The sequence below is a fragment of the Uranotaenia lowii genome, chromosome 3, assembly GCF_029784155.1.
Source record: "Uranotaenia lowii strain MFRU-FL chromosome 3, ASM2978415v1, whole genome shotgun sequence".
Classification (NCBI taxonomy): Eukaryota; Metazoa; Arthropoda; class Insecta; order Diptera; family Culicidae; genus Uranotaenia; species Uranotaenia lowii.
The window spans coordinates 258,452,160-258,471,099 of NC_073693.1; the positions used below are offsets into that span (position 1 = coordinate 258,452,160).

An 18,940-nucleotide genomic window follows, 5' to 3' on the forward strand; every position below is an offset into this window, starting at 1 on the left:
TCGAGCAACGCCAACTATGCTCTCGTATAATATTCCAATTCAAAGTTTTTTAACTTTATTCTAACACATGATTTAAACATTAAAAGCTCTTAAGTGGCGATCCAAAAAAGAAAACTAAGATTCAGAATTACTAAAAGAAGATTAAAAATAAATAATTAAAATAATGAATTAAGATTAAACCAACTCTACAGAATTGAAATAAAAGATTCATGAATAAGAGCTCTAAAACTAAGCTCATAAAATTCTGATCTGAAATTAAGATTCGGAAAACGTATTTTTTGTACATTTCAGAAATCGTATTGAAATTCGGAAACAGATTCAAAGTTGAATTTTTGAAATCAGGCTCAGAATTCAGTTTTAAAATTAATAAAAAGATTGAGCTCGTGAATGAGTGTTTTAATCATCATAAAATCACCTATATAAAGTTTTTTTTTAATCTGATCACCATTAATGATTAATCATTAAACCATTAATCATTAATGATCACCGAGAAAAATCAATCGAAAAGATCATAAATGTAAAGTAGAGTTTGAGTTAATTTTCTTAGTTTTGTTAAATGCAAAATATCCAAAATTATTTTTTTTAAAATCATTCACACGATTTTCATTATGGAATTGATTCTTAATGAAAAATATTTGCTGTTAAACAAAAATGTACTTGATCTTCACCTAAAGTATCTATACAAAATCCTACATTTTCTCGGTGAATTGTTTAACATTTTTAATATTGCAGTTTTTTTAAGCCAAATTAATATCATAATTTTAGTTCAAGTTAACATCAAGCAAATTTGATCCGAAATTTGTTTATCTGTTACTGTCTCTTGAGAAAATTTTATTTATTTTCATCAAAGGTTAGAAACTTGGAACTTGCAAAAGAGTTTGGAAGATTGGGCTTGCTTGATTTGAGTGTAGAATAAGTTTTCTTTTAAGAAATTGAAAACTTCCCAAAAAAAATATTTTATGCTCAAATTAAAAAACTTTGATCTACCAGACCCTTAAACAAGTTAAAAAAAGTTCAACTATCGTCGAAAGCAAATTGCATATTTTGTTTCAAAGGTTTTCATTATAAAAATTTAGCTCACCTTTTAGGCTAAGGATCACTTTTCCAAAGTTACGTTTAATATGAAATTTATTAATGAGTACATAAACATTAATCATCAAATAGATACAAACATAATTTGTTTATTTTTTTTTGTATTCGTGAATTGTTGGGAAAAAATCATAGGTAAAAATCAGTCACCAAACCCCCCCCCCCCCCCCCCATGAGTCGGTTCTTCTTACGGCCCTTTAAAGTACTATAAATAAATCAAAACGTGGTTTTGAACTTAATTCACATTACTAATAATCAATATATGACCTCCGAAATTTCAAACTCAACAAATCTCAACTCTACAACAAAAACTCAACAATTTAGTAAGATAAATAAGGAATAACAAACTTAGTTCAGGACCTCAAAACCTCAAAAACTAATCCCAGGTTTAGAACTCTGCTTCAATTTTTCAAAATTTTCTCATGATTGAAATTTATTTCTAAATATTTTATTCTAAAATAAATTAAACTGATTTTGGAAGTATTGGTTCCATATTATCAAAATCAAATATGTTTTCCTGTTTTCATATTTCTGATTCTGTATCCATTCCAATTTGTGTTAAAATCATCATCAGTTGAAAGAAATGAAAGGATGTTTTGAATTCTTCGTTCGAATTTTTGTTTTTTCATGTTTGAATTTCAATTTTTAGATTCCGAATATGAAATAAATAAAATAATAAAACGTTCTGAGTTTTTGTTTCATATTAAGATACGAAGTTCTCGAGGAGATCGAAGCAATCGGGTACGATTGATTGACGTTATTTTTACCGGCTCCAAAATTTGAAAATTTTATTATCTCTTTCATTGAAAATTGGATTTCGTGCAATGTTTTACAGTCGCAGTTATCCATACAAAGGTTGACTGAAAAGAGGTTAGCGTATAGAACTCCGAAAGATTTTACACTGATTTGACAGGTCGCACGAATGTACAAGTTCGCACAAATGTCGCAGTAATGAGTGCGCAGTCCAATTTAGTGCGCTGCGATTAATACTTGAAAAAGAATGTTATTTTGCCAAAAGTTATAAAAGTTAATTGTTGTTTATTCTTGAATCTGTGAAAGTGAAAGTGAAAGTGTTTAGTGAAAATTAGGTGTCCAAATTTGAACAAATAGAAAATTATTCGATGTAGCCGAATTGGAGGGGCTAGAAGTACGCCCTTCGGACTAACGTTGGATTATTTTGCAATTGCTGGAGTTGAACTGGCAGAGAAAGCTCCTAGATGATATTAAGATGAGTACACCTTTTTCATTACTCCTTTTTTGTTATAATTACATACATGTTTCAATTATAAAAAGCTTAAATGTTAAAATTTTTAATAATCAGGCTGGAAAAATTTTGACAATACGACAACGAGACGTGAATTATTTCAAATTCATCAAAGCTTGCGTACAACTTAAGTTTCAAGCAAAATTCCTGAAAAGCTTTGACGTTTTTGAAATTTTTCATTCCAACGAAAGTTAATGTAGTATACATGAAGGCGTTTTTTGTCACACATAGAGCAGAAAGTTAGTACCACGAAGGTCATAAAATCAACCTACAATTTTGTTTTTCTACTTTCCTTTTAGCAACACATTTAGAGTTTTATTATTTTTTAATTTTTTCAATTGAATAATATATCAAATTTAAATAAACTATCAGTGAGCCCTTAAGTAACAATACTGATATCGTGTTATTTGTAAGATTTTGTTTACGAAAAACTAGGGAATATAAAACATCTTTCCGTATTTCTTGTGTTCTTGTGTAAGTTTTGTTGATTTTTTGTACCTAAGCATTTTTTAGTGGATATTATTTTGCTTTAAGTTTCATAATTTGTCATTTAGATTGAGATATGAAAAATTGATTGGTAAATTTAATTCATGATTTGATGATTTTACCACTTGTATTCCTCTGATACTGATGGCTTTAAATAACAGTTTGAGAAATGCTGATCATTTTAGGGATTGTTTAAAAAAATTCTAATAAAACCGGTTAGTATGGAGATGGAATAGATTTGTTTTCAAAGTTTCATCAATCGAAATAATATAGTGGTAAAAATTTGGACCAAAAAACAGTGAAACTAGGAAAGTATTTAGTTCCAAGCTTAATTAAACTTTAAATTTGCCAAGCAGTTTCAATTGATTTTTGTAGATATTTTGAAAAATTTCGAGCCCTCGTGTTGTCATAACACCATTTTATATGAATTTCAAATTTATATAATTGTCTACAATTCTAAATTTGGACATTCAATTATATGAGGCCAAGTGTAGCTAGGGACACATTAAAAAAATAATTTAATTTTCTCATAAGTTTCAACTATTTAGTTTCTAGGCATATCTTGTACAATAACAAAGTAGCACGCCAATTTGTAAAATAAAAAAGGCCTCTAGGTTCAAACAGGAAATTCAATAGGAAACGTAGGTTTTTTAAGATATCAGGAGCTTAGGTCTTGAGTAGCTTAATCGCCTACCAAGGTGGTTTTCCATGCCACACTACCTTTTCCCCAAACATTCAGCGTGGAGATTTGTGGAGGGATGGCGTACAGCCGGTCTCCGTCAAACATATCTCCACATGTGCTGCACTTCCCTTCCTCCTATCGACTACATGGACTTGGCCGGCGTCGTTATTGGTTCATTTTAAAGTAGGAGATCATCAAAAGTGTACAGTGAGATTGTGATGCTTGTTCCCAGCACGTTTCATTTGGTTGATTGTGCAATATTTATTATCTCGAACCAATCACGGAGTGCAACCATTATGCCATTGGCCATGGGGCCGCAGGTGGACCGTAGTTGATAGCTCAAGCTCAAGCTCATATTCAGATACGAAGTTCTCGAACTTAATTCTTATGCAGAATTCAAAAACAACATTTCTTAAAAATGGTGGTCCCTAAGTGAAAACTCCGAATCAGTTTCATCATTCGAAATTAAAATTCAATTCAGATTAAACCCGAAAACGTCAGAATAAAAAATATAGATTCAAGATGATGGCAATGACACAAAATTCAATTCTGGCCTCATTTTTGGATTTCTGATCTGAAATCTAAATTCAAAAATCGGTTATTTGACATTTCGGAAATTTCTTTGAAACACAGAAAAAGATTCAAAATTCAAACTTCCACCTTCAGGTTTAGATTTGAAATGCTGATTCAGATTTAGCTCGTTTCACAATCAAGATAAAATCATCAAGATAACTATTTTGTTGAGAAATTTAAATTGGTTGGTTCAATTTTTATTTTTTTTTTACCAAAGTCAGGTTGTATGCAATGTTCCATTCAACTAATAATCATAAATTTAATGTAGAATTGAAGTAAATTTTGCAAATTTTGTTTGTTATTTTGAAAACCTTGTTTTGTTTAAAAAAAAACCTTTCATCATTTAAATTGTTAAATAAAATATAAATTTAAAATTTATGCTGGTAAATATGTTATCTTCCCGTAAGAAAATTGCCGGGAATTTTATATTTTTTTGGTCTATTGTTTAACAAAATTGCCGGGAATTTTATATTTTTTTTGTCTATTGTTTAACATTATGGATATTGCTAAGCCAAATTTTAAACTTAAACCTTAAATTTTATTTTGTTCAAGAGTTTGTGTGATTAAGCTTATTTATTTGCACATAGATTTTTTTGAAAAATATTAGGCTTTTTTAATAAAGAATACTTATTCAATGTTCAAGTTAAATAAGCTAAATTCCCTAAATTTAAGGCGATTTCAACCATCGATTAAAACAAGATACCTTTTTTGCTGTCAAAGGCTTTCTTACATAATTCTAGTTTACCATTTTTGAATACAGATTTTTTAAATAATTTCTAATTTGAAAAACGATTATTGTCACATTATTTAAAACTGAATAATCAAATGCCTTAATAAATACATCTTTTTTTTATATTCATGCATTGTTTGAGCAAAAATATCAAAGACAAAAATAGGTCACCAAACCGAGTTGTTGCTTGTTGATACTCATTGAACCTTCCAAATAAAATCTAAATTTCGAAGTCTCAAAAGTTTTTCGAATTCCATTGAAGAATGATTTTGAATTTTAATCTCAAATTCTTAACCTTTTTTTATACAGAAAGTTGTCATGAATTTGATTTTATAAATTTGATATTTGAATTTGGAGAATGCATCCTTAGTTTTGCTTACATACTATGTGAATAATAAGCTGCTGTTTTTATATATATTTCAATGGATTCTCATTTGTTTGGAATATTTAGTTAGACTTTTGAAATTCCATAAACCAAATTTCAAACAAAGATTGAGAAATTAGAATCATAATTGTAAACAGCAATCAAATAGATATTTAGTAGAAACATGATAAAAAAACACAAAGTCAGAATCAAAATATGAAATAGTTTTGTAATCATGTCGAACCACATGGAATAAAATGCACATTTACACAAAAAAAAATGCATCTTAGTTGCAGTGCATCTATGTTAATATTCAAACGGCATATGAAATTGCAAAATCAGATTCCGCATTTAGCTTTTGGTAGACAACCAAATGTTTTTTCAAAACATAAATGTCTTTAGAAAGAAGTTCAAGCTAATTTAGTTTGATTTATTTATGAATCTTCAGTTATCGAATAATGCGGATTGTGTGCTCAACTTTCCTGGAGGCATCTTCTATATAAGCAGAAAGGAGAGCTTTTATTGGAATAGAACTAAGAAAACAAAGTTCACAAACAATTTTCCCGAAATAACACTTTTTAGTGTAGAACGTTAACTTTTTGCTAAATTTCAACATATTTTCAAACTGGCGATCGTGGAGTGGTCTTGACAAGATGCTATTCATGTGATCAATGTAAACCTTTCTTTTTCTTCTAACAATTCATCTGACAAGAAGGAAAACTTAACTGAGTCTTCTTACTCTACTTTGAAAGTCCTGGAAATTTTAAAATTGTTATGCACTGAGCTGAAGAGCCGCAGTTAAAACCCAAAGGGCAGCATTGCCGCGGTTGCCGACCTCTGATAGACGGTTTCTATAGTTGGTGATATTGACTTGCATTTGTTTCTAAATTTTCAAAACAAGGCTTCGGAATATAAAGGGGCTAAACGTTGTTGATTGAACCTAAAAAGTACCCTACTATTATTCCTTCATATTTCCCTTATTGACTACTAGGAAGTGGCCGGCGCCGTTATTGATCTTTTTCAAAGGGAGAGCATGACTTTTGTGTATTGTGTATGTACTGCTAATCCAAATGCTTTGGTTGCATGTGAACTGAAATAGGGGGCTCCGTGCGGAAAGCAACAAAGTCCTGGAGGTGTTCGAGACCTAAAACAGCAATACCTCGACGGTTATCCGGGTGGGGTTAGCTGCGGGCCTTATGAGCCCATAACTCCAAAAAAATACAAGCAACAAACAATGAACAAGAAAATCTGGATGGAAATCGGAAAGATTCACGCGACAGAAAGGGACCACTGCCGATCTCTAAATTTCATGGGCAGTACTCACATGCTCTCCAACGAATTGAAGAGCCGCCAATGTGACATCGTAACGCTGCAGGAGGTATGCTGGAACGGCTCCCCGGCACGAACGTCTCTGTGAAGTAGTTCCATCTCCCCGTGGTGCAGAGTGGAAACGTGTCTGCAGACTTGCCACATGCAGGCGTACGGCCAAGAAAACTACACATCGCACTTGGTACCTGCTGTCTAGTTTCGATGACAGTCTGCGTACCGAATGTAGCACCAACGTTGTGTAACTGAGTGTCTTGGTTCCAGTGCTCAGTGGCCAGTCACGTTTATCGGGAAGTCTCGAACCGATATGCGGGCGACCAAAAGTGTTCGACCAGGTGTTGATCGGTCTGCTTTTTAGGGAGGTTCCTGGCCCCGATTAGCGGATATGATTGGCGTTCGACGGGCAGAGAAGAGGGCCTTGTGCCGGAACATGTGGTGCCCGAATCTCAAGTCTTACAAGGAGAGGCCGTGCCACAGATTGAGTCTCGAAGAGTCGAGACGGAAAACAAGTTAAGTGAAGAGTCCAGACTCGAAGAGAGTCGAGTTGCTGCACGTCTTCAATTGGGTCAAGAGACGGAACGAAAAAGGACCGTCAAAACACGAGGAGAGGCGAGTTGTTCTCGTCTTGAATGGGGTCGAGAGGGCGGATGGTGAAGATGCGCCTATCACTCTTCGTAGTGAACAACATACGAAACTGACGCCCGCCTCAGTGAAATATCGCACGACTGAAGCAACCCGAGGTCGCAGAAGACAACGCGCAATCGCTCGAAGCAGTGTTGTCGGTAGAGGACGAGCTGGGCGAAGCCCCTCTCGAGGACTGTTGGGATACCATCAAGACTGCCATCAACAGCGCTGCGAGGAACGTCATCGGGCATGTGCAATGAACTCGACGGAACAACTGGTTCGACGAGGAGTATGATCGGAGGGTGATGGAGGAAGAAAACATAACGCGAGTAGCAGTAGTGCAAAGAAAGCACGACGAAGTAGAGCCACTTCCAACGATGAGTGAAGTAAAGGAAGTCATTCACCAGCTAATAGCCACAAGTCGGTTAGGAAGGATCGTATCGCAGCTGAACTCATCAAAATGAGCCTGGACAAGTTGGCCCATTGCTTACATCGGTTTATGGTTCTGATCTGGGACAAAGAACAGCTACCGAAGGATTGAAAGGAGGAAATAATATGCCCCACCTACAAGAAGGGCGACAAATAGGCCTGTGAGAACTACTAAGGGATCACTGCCCTGATTGCCGCCAACAAAGTGCTGTTCCTAATCCTACACCGCCTAACACCACAAGCTAACAGGCTTCATGGAGGGACGGTCTACGACGGACCAGATCTACACATTACGGCAAATCCCCCAAAAATGCCGTGAATACAAAGTCCCTACACACCATGTATTCATCGACTACAGAGCCGCATACGACACGGTCGACCGTGAAGAGCTATGGAAAATCATGGACGAGAACGGCTTTTCCAGAAAGCTGACCAGACCGAACAAGGCGACGATAGATGGAACGCAGTGCTGTGTGCGGATTTCGGATGAAATCTCGAGTTCATTCGAATCACGCTGGGGGGCTCTGACAAGGCGATGGTCTATCCTGCATGATGTTCAACGTGGGGCTAGAAGGTTGAATTCGACAGCGGTGGGCGAAATGCGGGGCACGATTTTCAAAAGATCCAGTCAACTTATCTGCTTTGCCGACGACATTGATATAGTCGGCAGATCATCTACGAGCGAATCTAGCGCAAGCTGAAACGTGAAGCAGAATGGATCGAATGATGATGTAGGGGAAGAGGGGGCATAATGCCCACGTTAAGAAGAAAGCCTTGTTTTAGAGAACATTTGAAAAGATTAACTTTAATTATCGATTGTGTTTGGAAGTTTGGTTTATTTATTGTCAGAATCTGATAGTTAGAAAAACTGAAAGGTCAAAAAAGGCCACAAATTTTATGAAGTTTAAATAGTAGGTTGAAAATTGGATTTCAGATTCAGTAGGGGCATAATGCGCATATGTGTGTACCCAATCGCGCCGTTTAACGTTTAATAAGTGTTTATTGATTCAAGTGCCTCCAAAAGTGTTTGCCAGGTAAAAACACTTCTATTCTACTTCACAGATGGAAAAATGTATTGCTACGCGCAGTGCTGCCAGATATATTGAAATTCTTGTGAATAGTTAATTAAATCTATATTAAATTTAGGAATTTAGAATACATTCGTTTATATTCAAGTTATGTTTTCCAATACAACATATAAATATCTATAAGATTGTTGTGAAAAAACTGCATATAATTTAAACCAATATGAAACATGCTTAAAGATAAACGGACATGGCGCGTTTTGCCCTCCCTAGACATGTTCAATAAAAAACGTTCAAAAAAACAGAAAAAATAATTGAATAAGAAATTTTTTCGTTTTGTGATGATTTTCGAGACCAATGTTCATCATTATAACAGATATCAGGTAATTTTTTTTGCCGATAGATGCCGTAATTCCTTACGGAAGCCTAGGCAAAAATTGCAAGGAATACGGCTTGAAAAATATTTTTGGATTTTTGCATGGATTTATCGCATATTTGATGCTAATTTTTTGTACAAAAGGTTTCTACTGTTAGTTAGAAGGGAATGACGTACCGGATTTTTCAAACAAGTGTATTTCAAGCTAGATATTGCAGTGGGGCGTTTTGCCCACACTGGGCATTATACCCCCAGTTCCCCTATACGTACACGACGAAGTATAGTCGGAGTTAAGTTATTTTTATTCTATAATTTTCATTATTTTATTACTTTTAATTGTTATGAATTTTTTTTCTGAATTATAAAAGTCCCGTTCCCGAACAACTGGGTGGAAATTGATAATTCCATAGATTAAAACCTTAAATTTCACTCCTATCTAGGAACACACATTCATTACCTCTTCACTTTCTCTCTCGCTGTCGCAATGACAAGTTAAGAATAAATCGGTTCATCGATGGGAAATTACAGCTTATCACTATCCGGCACGGAACAGCACACTCACATTTCATCCATTTGTCTCCCCTGGCACGTTCCCGGCACAACAAGCTCATCAGCCAAACGTCCAAATTAACCCATTTCTGAAATATTTTGTGGGGGGAGGGATGCTAGAATTGAAGTAGGAATTCTGGGAACTGGGAAACGCATCGCGGGGCGTTGCGCATGAGGTGGATTGAAAAGTTTTCCAACCGGTAATTTATTTCAGTCATCCGACACCAATTCGATTTTGGCTTCAGGGGGGGCACATCCACGAAGCACATATAGATGCTTATTCGCTTGAACCAAGGCTCGAAAGGTTTCATTATTAACGGCCAAAAACCCGTACGCCGGGGTTCTTTAAATAGTGGATGGGAGCACATTATTCATGGAACCTTTTTGGGTCCGAGGATTAAAACCCTACCTGGTTTTTGGTTTTGTTGTTGATGAGAATGGTTTTCGGTTAATAATTGATTTTCAATTTTTAAGGTTCAATTCGTTGCAGAAACTATCTTTATTTAATTGAATTGTGAAATTTGAACTGCCGAAAATTACCCAATCAACTACTTTGAACATGGTTGTAAAGTTCATCAACAGGGTTTGGCACTTGTTTTTCCTTTGAATAGGGTGTGAAGCGCCTGAAGGTATACTATAAATATTATGCTTAAGATGTTTTAGATACTTCTAACGCTTTTGAGTATGTAAAAACGTTATTTGGTTGAATCCGAAAACTAAGCCTTAAATAACAGACTCGAATAATCTAAAAAAAATGTTCAGGCTCGGTTTGAATTTGTCCCAAGTTTTTCAAACATCAAATTTCATTTTCCCGGCAACAGACAACTGACGAAGGAAATGCTCGGCAATCTTCCATTCTTTCGGTAGGGAGGCTTCACATTTCAGAGAGAAGCGCTACAATAAATTAGCCGTAATTATTCCTCTTCCAGGCTCAGATTTGTTTGCTTTCCCGAGAAGAGGTTTACAGTTGGCGAAGAAGCGGTTTGGTTTCATTTTACCGCGGTAGGACTTTCTAGCACTATCTGAAGACGGTGCGTGGCGCTTGCGACTGAGGAAGATGCTAAATGAACAAAGCTACTTCTAGAATGAGCTTCATTTTGTTGAGTTTTTTTTTCTAAAGAAGCCGACTCAAATTTCTAATTTATATCTATTCAGAATTTCAAATTACATTTGAATTTGTTGGAAAATGTTTATTGGACCTAAGTGTTCTGGTTGATTAAAGTAGGTGTCTTTTAAAATGAAATTTTAAACAATTCTTCTTTCGGTTATTTATTAAAATTTTCTCACCAAATTTGGTCACAATGAAGCAAGCATTAACAAATGTCACTCCGATTCGCTAGCACTAATGCATGTTCGTGCCAGGTGAAGGACAGTGAAAGCGTAATTAATGTTTCACGATGTTTTGCTGCAAATAAATGTCATGTCTAGCCCAGCAGCGATTCTCTTCGAAGAAGTTTGTCTCCTTGCTTTTTCGTCGTTTTGTTCGCATGTTTGCATGATTAATCTAATGGTGCGTTGATTTTCGGAATGTTCATGGAAGATTGGGGTTCTGATTAAATTTTTTTTTTCATATTTTGCAAACGGGGGCATTATGCAACAGCAGGGTTAGATGCAACATTTGTATACCACTAAACATTTTCGATCTTTTTTACATTTAATGTTATAAAGTTATCATTTGATGATAACAACATTATCATGACATAGTTTCTCAAATCGTGAGATAAGTTTTTAAAAATTTTCATTCTCATAGAAAATTTTGAAAAACCGAGCAATAGATGTACAATTTTAAATATTTTTCTATGTCGTTGAAATACTTTACCCAGTATGACGGATTGACTAAATGATATCAGCTACAAGCTTAACATTGCTTTTATAATCTTTTACCAACAATGTTAGTATACAAATATATTTCGGAAAATCTTCAAATTTTTTTAAATAAATATTTTTATAACTCAGTTATCAATCTGGGCAAAAGAGCATCAAAATACAAATCAAAGATTCACCTTTCAAATCTCGTTTCCATATTCAGGAATTAGATTTTTTGCATCCCGCATTTATTGTAGTATTTTTAACCTCTAACATACGCAGTATCCTTATGCTTTTTCTGTAAAAGCACTTTTTTCAGAAAAAATGTAAAATTAAATTGAAACAAAACCAAAAATAACTGAAATTGGTGCTTAATGCGTAGTAATATCACAAAAATATCAAATACGATGACGGTTTTAACGAGTTTTCTTGATCAGAAAGGATACTAATCACTAGAGATGTACCGAATGTTTGGTCGGCAGAATATTCGGCGCAATAGGCCGAATACTTATTATTCAAATTTTATACTCTTACAGACTTGTCAAATTTTCAACTTATGTTGGATAATTTATAAAATATCCAAAAGTAATGTTCAAAATGCTACAAAATCATCAAACACTAATGGTTTCAATAAAAGATTTTGGGTGTATCCGTGTATATTTCACTGTAGATAGCTTTGATGATCGTTTATTCCAGATTTTTTTAATACATCCAGGTTTGTCAATAAATCCAACAAAAAATTCGAGAAAAGTCAAATCTGACGGGGAATTTTACCCGGGTTCATTTGCTAAATCACATAAATACCCAAATTTCTCTTTAATAATTTTTAGATTTTGCGTTCATAAACGATTCGTTAGGCTAAATTTAAATATTAACATACATTTTCTTTAACCCTTAGGTACGATTTCAACAATGCTGCTGATTAGATGAAATCATTACATTTTAAGTAACTTTTTTTCTTTTTCCCCGTGTATGTTTGAGAATAATGCCTAGGTTCTGTTGAGATATGTTTTTTTTACAAATATTTCAAAAAATTGTCCAGACCCGGCTGTGTGGATTCGATTGGTAGAAAATATGGTACCTATTCCTAAAGTTAAAGATCATCTTTATTTTTTGGCAACTTTTTGGAAGACATCTAACTTAAATTCGACATTCATCTGATTCAATATAAAACAAGCAGTTTCACATAGCTTGACACCTGTTTTGAAACATTTTGACACAGATTTCACAAGAACCCAATCTCTTCGGTGATAAACGTCCTAGAAGCGACAATTCATCTGATGTCCATCTAAGTATTGGTGAAATTTTGAAAATCAAATTTAAAGAAGATCTGATGTTTTACACATCTGGTTGAAAATAATCGATTCAAAAACATAAGGAGTACTAAGATGGAAGAACTAGAAGAAAAATGAAATTGTCACTTTTCAATTTCTATTATAAACTCAACAGATTTTTCGACTGAATATTCGGCTGAAATGTTGAAAAGGTCAATATTCGGTATTCGCCCGTTCGCCGAATACCACTATTCGGTACATCTCTACAAAACATCTTTATAATGTTTACAAATGCTAATGATTGATAAACTAAGGCAGTTCGTTTGTTAAGGCTTAACAATAGTTAAAAAAATCAAAAGATGGACAATGATGCTGAATAAATTAAGGGTCTTCATTTTTTAACAAAAAAAATGAATTTCTGTCTGTCTGTCTGTTCCCCGTAGACTCGAAAACTACTAAACCAATTTGCGTGAAACTTGGCAGGTGGGGGTATTGGAGGCAGGGAAAGGTTCCTATTATGGTTTGAAACCCCTCCCTCTCTCATGAAGGATAGGAAGGGCCTCCCAAACAAAAGACAATTTTTTGCATAACTCGAGAACCCATCAAGAAAATGATATCAAATTTGGCATGGAGTGGTGTTTGGGAACGAGGAATATTTCTATGAATAGATATTTGGAAAACCTCCTTTCTCTCAGTGGGGTGATAGGACGGGGAGAGGGGGGCTACCTTACAATTTTTCAAATAACTCGAAAACTAATCAAGATATTGGAACCAAATTTGGCCCGGGAAGGTATTTGGATACAAAAAATATTTCAATGATTATTTGAGACCCCTCCCTCTTTCCAATAGAAAGGGGGAGGGGGCCTCTTTCATATTTTTTCACATAAATCAAAAACTAATAAAGCAAATGGAACCAAATTCGGCATGGGAGGGAATATGGATACGAAAAATATCTCTATGTGCATTTAAGACCCCTCCCTCTTTACATTAGGGAGATATAAAGAGGGGAGGTTGCCTCTTTAATAATTTTTTATATAAATCAAAAATTAATTACGCAAATGGAACCAAATTTGGCATGGTCGGGTTTTTGGGAACGAGACATGTTCTAATGATTGTTTGAGACCCCTTCCGTCTTCCAGCGTTTCTCTCCGCTCTGGGGAGAGGGAGGGGAGTTTTATTCAATTTTTACTGCTAGACTCAAGTACTAAAAAAGCAAATGGAACCAAATTTTGCATGAAACGATATTTGGGTATGAGAAATGCTTCTATGAATATTTGGTATCCCTCACTCCTTCAAAGAGGTGGATGAAAAGGAGGAGGAGAGATCTCCCTTACAATTTTCAGTATAACTGGACAGTTGATCGAGCAAATTGAACCGTATTTGACATGTGAGGGTATTTGAATACGATAAATATTTCTATTATAAATTGAAGCCCCACCTATTTCAGCGAAAATATATAAAAGGGGAAAGGGGGGCTTCCATACAACTGTTTTGTATAACTCGAGAATTAATCGAGCAAATGAAACCATTTGGCATCAAAAAGTATTTGAGTACGAAAAATACTTTTTCTATGTGAAACAATTCCATTCTTGTAGTAGGATGATAGAATTGGAATATAGGAATTTTACGGATTTTACGAAATCCGAGAAATGGACAAAATTTAACATGGAAAATCATTTTGGTATGCTTCTATGATTATCCGACACACCATCTTCCTTTCAGTAAGTAAAAAGAGAAAAAAGGAGGAGGGAGGTGAGCCGAATACAATTTTGTTAGCAAAAGTTCTCAATTTATGCTTTACAGTGTAAAAAGTGATACGGTCAAAATTTGGTCAAGGGAAAACGCGTGTAAATCGGTGAAATCGTTTATTTAAAAAATCAAATTAAATTTCTTTTTCAAGTTTAATTAGGATATAATTCAGGAAAAATATTCAGTTAGGCTTCCACTTTTCCAAATCCGAATTGCCGGGCCTTACGCTTAACCCCTGCCATCAGATTTTGTACAGCCACCTTGTCCACCTTCTTCGCCGCAGAATGCCAGTTTGCCTTGAACTGCTGCTCGTCCTTAGCAGTTTTTTGGGTCTTCTTTAGGTTCCGCTAGATAATAGCCTAGTAAAGTCTGCTTCATTTAATATTGGAACAAATTCTTTTGCTCATTGTGGCGCTCCTAGTTGACGGATTTGGAAACTTTTTTCACCCACGTGTCGGGAAATTCATTACCTTTCACCATGTATTTTTGTCATAACACCAAACGATAGCTTTTTGTAAACAACCGCCATGGAAGCCGAACGGAGAGATCAAATTGTGCACAGTTTTCTTACGAGTACGAGTACGAGAATTTCTTCGAAACAGCAATGAATAATTTTTTTAATTTTTTTTTATGAAAGAGTAAAGAAAATGCTACATTTGTATGAAAAACAAATTATGAATTCGTTAATAAATGACTGAACTACACGCAATTGTTTGTGTTCCAATATTAAATGAAGCAGACTTTACATCCGTCGAACTTGGTCAGCACTTGGTCGTACAGCTTTCGAGCACGGATTCTGGCCACATTGTTCTGCTTCAGCGTCCGATTTGGCTGTTTGCTGGCTCGGAATGACCTTATTCCTTCCCGGAGACGAATTCGTCGCACCGTACTGTGAGCGGCCTGGAACTTATTGGCCAAATCGCGGTCTGAAAGATTGGGATTCCTCTTGACGGCCTTGATGACTTTCCCACGCAGTTTCCGGTCGACAGTTCCACTCCGACGCTTCGCATGCGGCTTCCGAGCCGTCGTCAATGTTTCCTTGTACTGCTTGATAACACGTCATACGGTATTTCTGGGCATTTTATGCTGTTCAGCTAGCTTCGATGCCGACAACAATGGATTTTCAAGAAAACTGTACACAATTTGATCTCTCCGTTCGGCTTCCATGCCGGTTGTTTACAAAATGCTATCGTTTGGTGTTATGACATAAATACATGGTGAAAGGTAATGAATTTCCCGACACATGGGTGAAAAAAGATTCCAAATCTGTCCACTAGGAGCGCCACAATGAGCAAAAGAATTTGTTCCAATATTAAATGAAGCAGACTTTATTTCTCAATTGAGCGGAGCTCTGGCGTGTTGGGAGGGTTCTTGTCCTTGGGAACCATCTGCTTTTCAAGCCACAGGTACAGATGGCTTGCAAAACCAAATATTTCTTCGCGAACTTTGACAGTTTCATGTGCTTGAAAACATCTGCTACCTTTCCCCTTCCTTTTGCCGTATAAAACTCCTGTCCTGGAAGCTGCTTGTAGTCGGCTTTGACGTAGGTTTCGTTGTCCATTACCACGCAGTCAAACTTCGTCAGCATCGTCGTGTACAGCCTCCGGGATCGCGCTTTGGCCGTCGTAGTTTGTTTATCATCGCGATTTGGAGTCACTACCTTCTTGTAAGTCGATAGTCCGTCTCGTTTTTTGGCTCGATGCACGGTTGCAGACGATAAACCCAGCTTATTTGCGGCATCTCGGAGAGAAAGGTTAGGATTTCGCTTGAAACTACCGGCAACTCTCTTTGTCGTCTCAGCGGCTTCCGGTTTTCGATTCCCTCCCGATCCAGAATTCCTGGCGGTCGACAAACGTATCCCAAACACTTTAATTACATTTGTTACGGTCGATTTGGCAACTTATAGTGGTTTTGCCAGCTTTTCGTGCGAGTAGCTCGGATTTTCGCGATGCGCGAGCAAAATTTTGATACGCTGCAACATTCTACACACACACACACACACACACACACACACACACACACACACACACACACACACACACACACACACACACACACACACACACACACACACACACACACACACACACACACACACACACACACACACACACACACACACACACACACACACACACACACACACACACACACACACACACACACACACACACACACACACACACACACACACACACACACACACACACACACACACACACACACACACACACACACACACACACACACACACACACACACACACACACACACACACACACACACACACACACACACACACACACACACACACACACACACACACACACACACACACACACACACACACACACACACACACACACACACACACACACACACACACACACACACACACACACACACACACACACACACACACACACACACACACACACACAGACACACACACACACACACACACACACACACACACACACACACACACACACACACACACACACACACACACACACACACACACACACACACACACACACACACACACACACACACACACACACACACACACACACACACACACACACACACACACACACACACACACACACACACACACACACACACACACACACACACACACACACACACACACACACACACACACACACACACACACACACACACACACTCACACACACACACACACACACACACACACACCTTCAAAATGAGGAGTGTTCAGGTTTTTAAATGCAAAATTGAAAGAAATACGTCAAGTTGATATTGACTAAATTTTGACCGTATATTAAAGTCCTTTCACTCATTTGTCATTAAAAATTTTATTTATTTATTTCTGATCAACGGATCACATGTTGATCCAAATGATATCTTAAAATAAAAGTTAAAAACAAAACATTTCAATCTAACTATGGGGTTCTCAAGGCCCTAATCACTTTTCTTCGAAAGACATCCCTCGAAATGTCGAAGTCAAAATGCTCCGGAAAACGGTTGAACGATTTCATTGCACCGATTAGGGCGCTGTTAGCTCCGTAATTGTTCATTCGAAAGGGAATGTACAATTGAAGATCCTGATTCCTAAATCCACGGGGTCGTACACTAAGCGGAATAGCCTCCAGTAGCGTGGGACAGTCGATTCGCGATGTCAGGAGGTCGGCGACAAATGAGGCACGTGTTGCTTGTCTGCGGACTTGAAGGGTGTCGATATCTATGAGGCGGCATCGATTTTCGTAGCTGGGCAAGCGAAAAGGGTCTTGCCAGTACAGGTGTCTAAGGGCATATCGCAAGAATCGCCGCTGAATGGCTTCGAGCCGATCGACACCGTACTGGTAGTAGGGATACCAAACAGCTGAAACGTATTCATGGATGGAACGAACAATGCTGCAGTATAAGCTTTTCAGGCAATACACGTCTTTGAAGTCCTTCGCCACTCTAAAAATGAAGCCGAGACTTCTGGATGCTTTGTCAATCACGTAGTTGGTGTGTGCCTTGAATTCCAGCTGCTGATCTAAGATTACGCCAAGAAGGAAGTACTCCGCAATTAAAGGCTGCCGCTTACGAGAAAAGCTGATGACTGCACATTTGCTGCGGTTTAATGGCAGGCAGTTAATGTCGCACCACTCAGCGAAGAGGTTGAATTGGTGACATTTTTATTTGTTTGACTGAATGTTTATGAAATTTATGTTACAAATGCATATATTAAGAGTTTTCAAGGTATCACATAATTGTTTGTTTATTCGGCATTGAATACGATGCTGCGATCTTTTATTTTCCTGGAATTCTTCTAGTTGAATCGATGAATTATTGAATAACCAAATACAGTGTATTCTGTTTCATATACCCACCTCAAAATACTGAATTTTAGACAGATTTATTGGATTTCCATACCGATAAAATATTTCTTTAAGTTTCAAAATACCGATTTAAATGTAGCATCAGTGTACATGATGCAATTCGAAAAGCAAATCACTCACTCACTCACTCAAATTCAATCAATGTGGCCTTGAATCGGTTTATACCAGTGATTGAATTTTGCTGAGCATGAATTGAACAACCTTCTCTCGCTCACTGCTTTACTCGGAAGCAAAGGTTGCTTTGAGGCAGCGAAAACGACAAAACCGATGATGCATACGCTCTCACATGGCCCGCCTTCAAGAAGCAATATACATTCGAGGCAGCGAATCCAAAAAACCAAACGAATGGCTCTCACTCATCTCCTGTTACATTCTTGAGGGAACCGAATTCAAAAGGCAGAGCAAACCCGAGTCTCCTCGTTTGTGCCTGGATCGAATACCCGACGTTTTTCTGCTATTGCTATTATTGCACAGCAACAGCACGCAGGCAGCTAGTTTTTTCGTTTCTTTTTCCTCCCCCCTCTTTGCACTATACGTTGCGGGCCCGCAACGCAATAAGTTCGGTTGTTTTTGTTGTTGCCTCAACCTTTGCGGCGAGGTTGAAGAGGCTGGAGTTATTCAAATTCAACAACGTAAATGAGTATGTGTGCCTCGTCTTCTTCATGCATCATGTAGCAACCGAACGTTGAGAGAGTTGGTTCGGGGCAGCAAACGGATAG

General features: G+C 36.9%; 1 long non-coding RNA gene across 4 annotated transcripts in view; it reads right to left on the minus strand.

Annotated features, from left to right (window-relative positions):
• Positions 1-18,940, minus strand: part of LOC129754763 (uncharacterized) — a 55,460-nt gene that overhangs the window by 11,346 nt on the left and 25,174 nt on the right. The window lies entirely within an intron of this gene.